Raw genomic sequence first — 11018 nt, 5'->3', positions numbered from 1 at the left:
ACTCCTGCCGGAGCGTGAGAGAGGCATTGCGCTGGCTTCCTCGTCACTCATTCTCCCCCCCTCCCTCCCTCCAACATAACCTCCCCCGCCCTGCTGCTCCTCTGCTACTGAAGCCTCTTCCAGCTGGATAAATGCACACTGCTGCAGCTTCAGGCTCATCATTCAGAAAAAAACAACAACAAAAAAAACACTACCTGACCTGCACACCCCCACCGCCCCGAGCCCCCAACACTGCACCCAGCAGGGGTCGGACTCTGACTAACTCCTCTCTGCCCCTCCTGACCCCTTGCACCCCTACCTCCACTGGCAGCTCCCCTCCACCCCTCCTGCCACAATGGTCTCTCTTTGTCCTGACAATACAAATGGACTAGGGTTTCAGCTTATTCTGCTGCTTTTCAAAAGGAAAAAGAAAGGAAGACATCAGCATAGGATTGGTGGCTCAGGTCACTCACTACAATGACGTCCCCCTTAAATATTGTCAGGGAAATATCCAATCCTTTCACCCTCCCTTACAAACCACTGACATATGTGGGACATCTTCCTGTCACGTAAGACAGATATGACATCTTCAAAACGGATCTCTCACTCTAAAAGCAATTCATAGACGTGATGTCTTAAGAGTTGAAAACATGAAAAAATAAACTTATATCATTAGTTAACAGTTCTTTATGATGACATCTGACAGGCTTCACAAGAAAACCCTCGCAGAGACACAAAATCCCAGAAGAGATGAGTATGCTTTTACAGACAGTTTGTTAGCTTCTTCCCATCTCCTCCTTAACACAGGAAATCCTTGTTCGGGGGGGAAAACATGGCCCTGTGAGAATGCATGCTTTGTGTGAAAATGTGAAGATCATATTAAGCCGGCCTGTGTAAACAGAGAAGGTAGTGAGGATAGGTAATTGGGTTGGTTTATATTTAGAGAGAGGCACTACATTCTTGTCATTAGAGGCAGACATCACAATGACCCGACAGAGACGAGAAGACACGCTGTCAGTGGCTGCGGTCACACAGCGCACGTGGGCTCACACAAACATACTTTTAGTTACTCCCATGTTGACAAAAGTAGCCAGAGAAACTTCCACTTTGATGTAGCACTTGTGGGAAGCACAAAAAAAGCAGAGACCTTATTGTAAACTAAGAGGTAAGATCACAAATCAGTAACAGCGTATATTGTTATATATACAGTAGATCTACATTTAGCCTTATGTGTATATCTGCTGTATAATCTGCTATATAAACAGACACACACATACCTCACATACACACTATGCAAATATACACTCCTCTCTCTCTAAGTCACATAATGTTTGTGCCATGGCAGAACCTGTAATTTCTGCTCCCCTGGCCTTTCCCACTGGCTTGGTTTCACTGTCAGTGAGGGCAGATTTTCTTCTTTTATGTCTCCTCTGTTCCGCCTTTTTCTTCTAGTTTTCCTTCTTTTTAATTCTTACTTATCGAATTGGGTTGAAATTACGGCACATGAGCAACAAAATGGTTCAAGCTGAAGTCAACAAAGGTCTCAGGTGGGCACATATCCAAGATGCAGGCACGCCAGCCAACTGAGCCAGCAGGATGCCTACTGAAGCAGATTTTAGTCAGTCCTGTATAATTTTGGCCAAGAAAGTGAGGCTGCAGCCCTGTCTGTCATGGTGAGTGGCTATGTTTTTTAAGATTTTATAGTAAACGAAATGAAGTTGACAGTAGAGAGATGACAGGAAATGAGGGGGAATGACATTCAACAAAGGTCCCTCAAGGCTCTCGTTCTGGGAACATTATGTTCCATAGGCCATCAGGGCACCGCCGATTTTGAACTAAACTTTGCTCCAAAATCTTACCATCCCAAATTTTATATATATATTTTTAAGAGATAATCAAACAATGTTTAGATTTTTCAAGTAAAGTATTTAAATTTGAGGTGTATACTAGTTACTTTTTACTACAAAATCAATTACTCCCAAAAAGGCTGTTTTTCATAGAAAGAGGTAGAAAAAGCTCCCAAAGGAAATGTTTTTATTTGTTCATGATATCACTATCTAAATGTAAATGACAGTAAATTCAGTTAAGGTACACGTTAAAAGCAGATCAGAGTTATAATAGTGTACAAATACACATAAAATCAGCATAATATACTATAGCCTTCTGTTGAAATTTAAAAATAATTTGCTACAGTATGTTCAGTATGTTTTTTGGTCAGTACCATAAGTATCTTATATACAACATATATTTACCTTCCCTTCTATAATCACTACGTTTCAACTGTTAACATCTACTCATTTTGTGAATCCACCAAATAAAAGACTGACCACAAAACATCCTCTTGTACTGTTATATGGCGAGATAAAACATTGTTGATACCATATACAGCATCTCATATATTGCCTATAATTTTCAGGATTTAACGTTAATTGAAGGATTAAAGGTGGATTGAAATAAATGTATCACCAATAAGACAATGTTTTAGGTTCTGAACAAAGTTGATATTATGGACATTAATCATAGGTATAAAGATTTAAACTGTCTGACTCAGAAGAGGATTTTTGGTCATGTGACAAACACCAACTCCTTCCATCCCTCTTTATATGTCCAGTTTGGGAACACAGGCATGTGGTTTCATCTGTGGCCATTCGAGGAGGCATCAGTGTGTGTTGTATTCCCGGTGATTTAGGACAGTAGCAAGCCCTTCTGTACTGGGATAAACAGTAAACAAGATGTATCCTGGGACCAAAAGGTATGTTTAAATTTGTGGTGATTTAGTCCACAGCTCCATTTAAACTAATATGTTTGTTCAAGTACAGGAGTTAAACTTTTCCTGTTGTTTTTCCATGAGCAACCATAAGGTTTAAAATAGCCTCATTGACGCAGACTTGTGGTAAACAATATTTATGTGATCTGGAAAAGCAGATATGGCAGTCCCAGGGGTGGCACGCAATCTGATAAAGCTATCAAGGGAACAAATTAGTCTGATGACATGAGAGCTGCAGTTTCATCATTTGTCATCGTCATATCTCACCGTAATTCTACAGATAAAAATATAAGACAGATTTAAGGGGGAGGATGGACATAGTAGTTGTTTGGTTTAAGATTGAGAGATTTTTTCAGTCCATTTTATGTGCACATGCTCACGCAGACAAACTCAAACACACACACGTTCAACCAAACTTTAACCAGAACATGGAAGAATTAATTATTAAACTATATCTTGAATTTAACCAGGATTAGATCAAGTACATGTTCTGTTGTAAATGGATGGAAGGTCACTTGTGATGAACCGGCACACACACACACATACACACCAAACTGTGGAATGTCACACATTGGTCCTACCTCACTTCGTACCAACCTCACAGTGCCACACAGGCCACCCAACACCAGTTGTTATGAAAACTTTTAACTTTTCTTCCTCTTAAACTCTAGCATTATATTTTAAACTGCAACAGCTGTGGCAACATGTTGTCAGCAATCAATCAGTATTGTGGAGCCATTTCAATTTCCATGCATCTTTTCTGTTGCATAATGTCTGTTACGTCCATCAACATAAAGAGAGATGTTTGTCATTTCTTTGCAACAGCTCAGGAAATCCATATCAACTGGGGCTGCAAATAACAATTATTTACATTATTGTAAACAGTAACAGTGACAAATGCCAAACAAAGTTACATCTCCAAATATCTTGTTTTTTCCAACCAACAGTACAATATCCAAACATATTCCATTTACTATAAGGCACATTTTTTATTATTGAATATTTGAGAAACCGAACCATCAAGAGTTTTGTCTTTTTGCTTTTAAAATTACGTAAACAATTAATCGATCATAAAAGTTGCAGACTTATTTTCTTTCAATCGACTAATCAATTGATTTATCCATGCTGGTCTAAAACAAACGCACCATTTCACTCTAAAGAGAGAAATAAAAAATTATGCATTTTGTAAGACATTTTCTACTCACGGGTCAGTTTGGGGAGTCCACATAGAGGACAGAGTGAACGAGTCATCGCTCTCCTTCTGTCCGCCTCACACAACCTTGAGAACTCAGATCACATCAGCTACTGCTGCTGCACCCTCTGCCCCCTTCTGAACCAGTCCCCTGTGAGTGGTTAAAAACATCTACTGGAGGCTCTGACTGAACTGTTCCTCTTCCCACAGACAGACACAGTGGTGCTGTTGCACAATTTAGGCTCCAGGATTCAGAGTGATTAACTTGCTACACAAATGCACACAGCTACACAAACACAACCCAACCCCCAGCCACCCACTGCCATGCAAGTGTGCCCTTTAGGCTTTGGAGACCCAAATCTTAAATCAAATCTCAAGGTCTTTTGCTGATGTCTTTGTCAGAAAAAAAATTCCCCCACCTCCATGGCAGTGTGGTGCAGCTGTTCCACCAACAGCCTGACCATATTCATGCTCTTTACTGCAGGGAAGCACAGGAAGAGCATGCCACCTGTCATAGCCGCGTAATGTACCTTAACCCCCTGCCGTGTGGACGTCTCACTCCAACACAAAAGCCTGTGTTTTCTCTGAGCACGCGAGCACAGGTGGCTGGAGGAGGCAAGGTCGAGTTACAGCAGCGGCTCCCACAGTCGAAAACCATCAAGGAGTCAAGGAGAGGACATGCTCAGTTTGACCAAGTGTACATACACTGCGGCATGTACTGTGGACATACAGTAAATACGTGTGACTTAGGATTTACATGTTTTAATAAGTTAACCCTGTTGTAGAACTACTTCATTCAAGCTTTCCTCCCTTTTAATGACTAATCTAATCTAATCTGCGCTGTAGGGCAGGAAGTATTTCCAATATTAAACACACTGATGTTAGATTTTACAATCCTTGCACAGACTTGCCTGGGCACCTACGCAATATTAAATCAGTTTCAACAAGAATTTAAAAACATAATCCACTAAACACTGTCTACTGTCACATTAAGCCTGTGTTTTGGCTGAGTGGCATTGTGAGGACAATAGAAATACTTCCAGCCAAAGGAATAGTGTATAGTTTAACATAAAGCTGTTCATAAACTGAACTATTATATTTATATTCATTGATCTAGTAATGTAATCAAACTCAACAAAAAGACCAGTAATATCCTGCTCTTAGTAGTTAACATAACTTATATTTCTGCTTAAATAGAATCAAATTTCACTTTGAAGTACGAACAATTACAACACTTTAAACTGTCAACAATGCCTGCCATGCTCCACATGAAATACTGTATAGCAACAATAAAGCTTAACTGTGCTTTGCTTTTACATTAAGTGCAATTAAAAATGGCTGCTGCTCAACTTCTCCCTTACAGAAAGCAGCTTTAATTCTTAAAACAATTAACACACATCCAAAGACAGAACAGTGCCTCAAAGATCTGACAGCACTGAATAACTCCCAGAGACTGTAGGGCACAAATTGACTCAACAACCAAACACAGAATCCAAATTAATCCCAGCTAAAGCTGTTCTATTGGTTTTAAAAATCCTCACTCACCTCACACTGCTCTCCTGCTTTGAAGTCTCCCAACAACACATGGAGGAGTCACAGGCTCTCTGGGCTCTGAGGGGCTGACAGCTGTCTAACCAGAGGAGAGGACCAGCCCCCAAGTCCTGGAGGAACCTGACATGTTCCATCAAATGCGCTGCTTTGTTGACTGAGGAGAATCACAATATTAAGGCTATCCAGGCAGAAAGTTTCCCAGCCCCCCAGGCATCCCAATTCCTCGGTGGGGCGTAACCCAGTCATTTTATCTGCACACATCTCCCTCCTGTGTACACTGCGAGGGGAACCGAGAGCTGTGCAACTCTACTGGCCTGCCATGTCAACAATGTCTAGACAACTGCACTTTACCTGCTTTCTGTTCCAATTCAAGGTGTCTTTAATGTATGGAAAACTTTTGATTGAGGGTTATATTATTTTTTACTAATAAGTTTACATTTTCTGCTAATTTTTAAAGACTCCAATCATCTTTAAACCCTCTACTATGCCGTCATCAATTAAATCAAAAGATTAAAGATAAATGTCACAATAAAGAGATCAACAGCATCACAGCCTCACTGATCTAGAGACAATGCAGGGCCTGTCAGAGCAAACTGCCCCCAGTGCTTCTGATAGCACCAGATGTCAGCCTGCATTGTTATATGGATTACTAGAGCCACTCAGTAAACACCTCCAGGTGTGCATTCCACACCAGGAAGGGGAAAGGTGGGTGCCGCTCCTCTGCATCAATAAAAAACGCTGACTTTTCCCTCTCTTGAACTCGGCGTGCCTGAGCAGAAGGAGAGACTGTTGGGTTAAGTGCTGGTGCACATCTTTTAACAAACAGTCAAGAGAAGCGCTCCGGCTCTAAAAATGGAATCTGTACACCTTCATAGAGGCGGAGTGCGGCGCACAAGCACGTCGTTTATGTTGTCTAAGATGAAGGGAAGTGCCATGGGTGGCTAATCTTGGGTCTGAACTGTACACCTGGTCTTCACTGGGTCTTTAATCTTTGGAGGAAGGAGCAGAAATTAGAGGCCCCTCTCCTACATCCCTCACATTGTGTTAAACTACCGAGGGTGTTCACCACAAATGAATCACAGGCAGTTTAAAGCCAAAGCATTGTGATGCAAGTCAAGGTGACAAGTGTGGGAGGATTAAGGCTTAGACTGCGTGAAATTTCAGTGCATGTCATATTAGTGATTGAAATCATGAAAACTTTAAAATGAATGTAAATACACATGTCTGCTTTTTCTCACATTTGTTATATTTGCCACAATAGACAACTGATGCTCACACGATTAGCCAGCCATTAAAGGGCCAGTGTGTATGATTTAGTGGCACCTAGCGGTGAAGTTGCAGATTGCACTGAATTCCACTCACATTAGTATCTGACGACCTGGGAATGAGTGTGTAGGAGAAACTATGGTGGCCGTGCAAAACACCCAACCCTCAATTTGTCTTTTAGTAAACTAAAAGGAACCTACAATTTAATCTACACTGAAAATAACTGGGAAACTTTATTCTAACATGAGCAAAAAAAAAAAAAAGTTGTTCACACTGGATGTACAGCCTGTTAATTGCTTTCAGAGGAAGAAAAAAAAATCACAAGCCATGTCCTCATTTCCAGTAAACCCAAGGATGTAAGACACACTGATAACCATCAGTTGACTCATTATAAGACTTACTCTAAGTCTCTGCACCTGATAATCTGTACAAATAAATGCACATCTGAGAAGAGAGAGATGAGGAGGAAGAGAGATAGATAGACAGTGAGAGAGAGAGAGAGAAAAGAAGAAGAGAGAGGGGGGACAAAACGATAGGGAGGGCGAGGTGTTTCCTGTTTCCATAGCTCTAATTATACCTGTCTCTTGAGGATAGGGCCTATCAGGAAGAGGAACTCCTCCATGACAAAATGCAGTTTCTATACTTTCCTATATCTACTTTTACATATTTGGTTTAGATAAATTATTACACTAATGGGTATAACATGGGAAACACAAAGGTATGTCTATAAGGGAAAATCCATACTGAGCTTTACACGTAACTCAAAGTGTAAAACGTATATTTGAAAAAAGATGATTTCAAACTTTCCTATGCAAATATATATGGGAAAATAATTTACATTGAGGACAAATGAGGACACCAGTTCTGCTTTAATCCTCATTTAAAAAAGACAAAATAATCCAAAACATTCTAAATACAAACAGCAAATATCCATGCTCATCACACTAATGGGGTGTTACGCTAACTGTTGATGTACTGTTATCCTTTCGCAATTGAGAGCGCCTGTTTTTATATAAACTAAACACTTGCTCCGTCTGTTCGTGAGTTGTTGTTAGAGTAACCATTCCTTCCTGTTTAAAGATGCTGTGTAGATAAAATCCTGAAATTATGTGGCTGTTGAAAGACGGGAATGGGTTTGTAACCCCCTAAGATATTTCACTAACAGCAAAAACAGCTAAAAGTAGGTCCAAAAGTAGGTCTATGACTGGGTTCTCTGCCTCTCAACAGAACTTATACACTGCCCTCCTCTGGTGGACAACAAAAAAATACATAAAAACTTCACTTTCTTGCAGAATACAACAGGACTAACACATGCACCTGACAGTAACTGCACACTGGTAGACTTTCTGTCTACTGTATTTCACAGTGAATTAGTGAAAATAATAAATCTCACAGATAACAATAGAGGAAGTACCCATAAACGTCTGTCCCCGCAAACAGACTGCAAAGTGGAGAATATTAATAATCAGTCTGACAGCCCTGGTTAGTAATCAGCCTTCTATTAGTATGCAGAAGAGGAGCGACAAGCTGAGAGGAGAGGTGGGGGGTTGCAAGACAGAAAGAGATGGAGAGAGAGCAGCCTGAGGGAGAAAAGGAGCCATCTGAGCAGCCTCCATCCAGCAGCTCGCATTGCCGGGCAACCTCACCACCCGACAGGGAATGTGTACAGTGGTCTGCAGGCTGCTTCTGCTTACTAACACCAATAGAGATAATTGCTAACAAATACAGGAGATAGTTCCAAATAGTGAGAAATGGATTTTCAACTTTAAGGTGTTGTTTAAAATTTGAAAGATATTTGAGATTGCAGTAGAAGAGGGAGGTTTCTAAACAGCAATAAAGAGCCACTCAAAGAGGAGCTTTTTTTTCTCTTCCTGAATTGTAATGAGCTGTCATAAACTGCACTGGTGGCATTCACACCAATCCCTGAAAAGTAGGGCCTGCATCAAAACAAACAGCCTTTTAACTTTGTCCATGCATTTTTATGGATTGCTACACATGCATGATAATGTATGCTTGATAACAAACATCTGATTTGGTGTAAATCAGCTAAAATAGCATTATGCTTCCATGTTGATTCTGTCATTATTCAGTAAAGGGCTGCACAATATGGTAACAACATCATATTGCGATTATTTTGACAGATTGTGAGAGATTGTGATGATGTGGGAATGATTATTTTTGCATCACAAATTGAATTTTCACAAAAACTATTAAAATCATGATAAGTGATATTTTCACAAATCTTCTTTACAAATCTGTAGAACAACATTTGTAGACCAGGGCACCTCTGCAGCACTACAGTACTTCATTACAATGCTGTTCTGACACACATTTTACCTTTAACAAAACATTACAGCTCTTTGCATTATTTAATTTAATAATATTTTGGTTAATTGTGCAGCCCTAACCCAGTAATTAAAAACTTGCAATCAAGAAAGATTTTTTTGCAAATTCAAACTTGTGAATTTATGTCATAAATAATCTGTAGAAAGAGCAATGCCTTATACAGTCTGTAGCAATATGTTTGTGCATCATACGGCTGGAATAATCAAACAGGAACTGAAAAAAACCCCTAAAGGTTTGCTTCAGTCATCTGTCACTACTTCTCCCTCACATTGACTTGGCTTGTTTGCAACTGTCCAACAAAATGGTTTTCAATGCAGCAGAGAAAGCTGTCGTCATCTTATTGAATCAGACTCAAATTAGAATGCAGTGAAACAGTCTTTCACTTTAGTGTCAGGCTTGAGAGTCAGAATTAGTGAACCATTTTCCCTCCAGATTCAACTCTGCTCAGTTTAGGGCTTAATCAAGTGGAAATTGGGAATAGGGGGTTGAGGGGGTGGCCAGGGTTGGGGTGCAGGGTAGAATGGAGCAATTGTTCAGATAAAGGCCTCATGTTGAGCATGCTTTGATGTTTCTCTAGGGGGATAGGCTGGGATTTTACAGTAGCATTTCACTCCACTGCTTTTTGCTCACCGCTGGCGAAAACTGCAGGCTGCACAGATGACGCAAAATGGGGCTAAGAGTTGACTTATACGTGCTATTTTCTTTTTACCAGACGTTTTCAATCACTTTTCTAGTCCACATTTAAACAGTATGCAAACACCAGAGGGTCAATCTCACATTTATGGATTAAAAATGTCTCAAAATGTTGTCTTTTTTCCCTCATATGGACACCAAAACAATATCAACATTCAAGAAAAATTCCCCTCCGTTTTCCCCACGCCTATACAAGCAGACAGGCTCCCACTGATCTATTATGTTGCAAAGCCTTTCTCATGCATGTCTTGAATGAAAGCCAGCGTATCGATGGTCTGAGGATAATCACGTTTTCCTGAGGCAGGCTTAGCTGCACTAAATAAGCCGCACAGAAAAAGAAAGAAAAAAAGGTGGGTCGAACAAAACTGTTGTATATTGGGAGAAAAGCTGGAGTTCACTCAAAAAAAAAAGGTTCCCCTGAAAGTAGGAATGAGGAATGCAAAAAAAAGGTGGGAAATGTACTCTTACATGTTGAAACGCCCGAAAGACAGATTGGAGGCGAGTTTAAGAAGTCATTTTTCAATACTTGATGATGTTGCGCATGTATTTGGACGCCATACCTTTCCTACCTCTCTGTTCTGTCCTTCAGCAGGTGCACTTGGCACATTTCAGAGATGCTGCGGCGTCCTCCTGTCTCCAGAAACGGTCTCCTCTGCGCTCCCCCCACTTGTTGCTCAATCAAAGAAGCTTCCGTGTAAGAATTTGGTCCGCAGATTTGCGCAAAAATACAGCGACAAATAGCCAAAACATAAGCTGTTTTTTTTTTTACAGTCAGTGCCTACAGTAACCTACTTACTCACTTTGGATGGAAGTTGGTCGTTGTCAGTGTTTAGTGCAGGTTCTCCAAGGCGCACAAAGTGGATATTTGCATTAGGCCGACCCTCCCCTCGCCTTTCATAGCTGCCATTGTTTGTCTCAGTCGGGGCTCGGATTCAGTCCTTCCCTAAATCCCTGACGACCGGAGCAGGGAATGCTGCTTTCTCTGAGCTGGGCTGGCAATTAACAAAAGCGCGTTGATATGAAGTGACACAAAGAAACTATTATTCCAGCAGCTTTTTTTAAATTTATAATACACTAAACAACCTGTCTAATAAGTCTAACGTAGCCCAGAAGTGGTTGACATTTTTTCTGAAGTAGGCCTAGTGCTCTTTTCTGTGTTCTCTACTAGAATGACAAGTATAGACGAAAGCACACATTACTGCAGCTGTGGTCAGCAATGTGACA

Source organism: Dicentrarchus labrax, unplaced genomic scaffold (assembly GCF_905237075.1).
Source record: "Dicentrarchus labrax unplaced genomic scaffold, dlabrax2021, whole genome shotgun sequence".
NCBI lineage: Eukaryota > Metazoa > Chordata > Actinopteri > Moronidae > Dicentrarchus > Dicentrarchus labrax.
Note: the sequence above shows the minus strand (reverse complement) of the source record.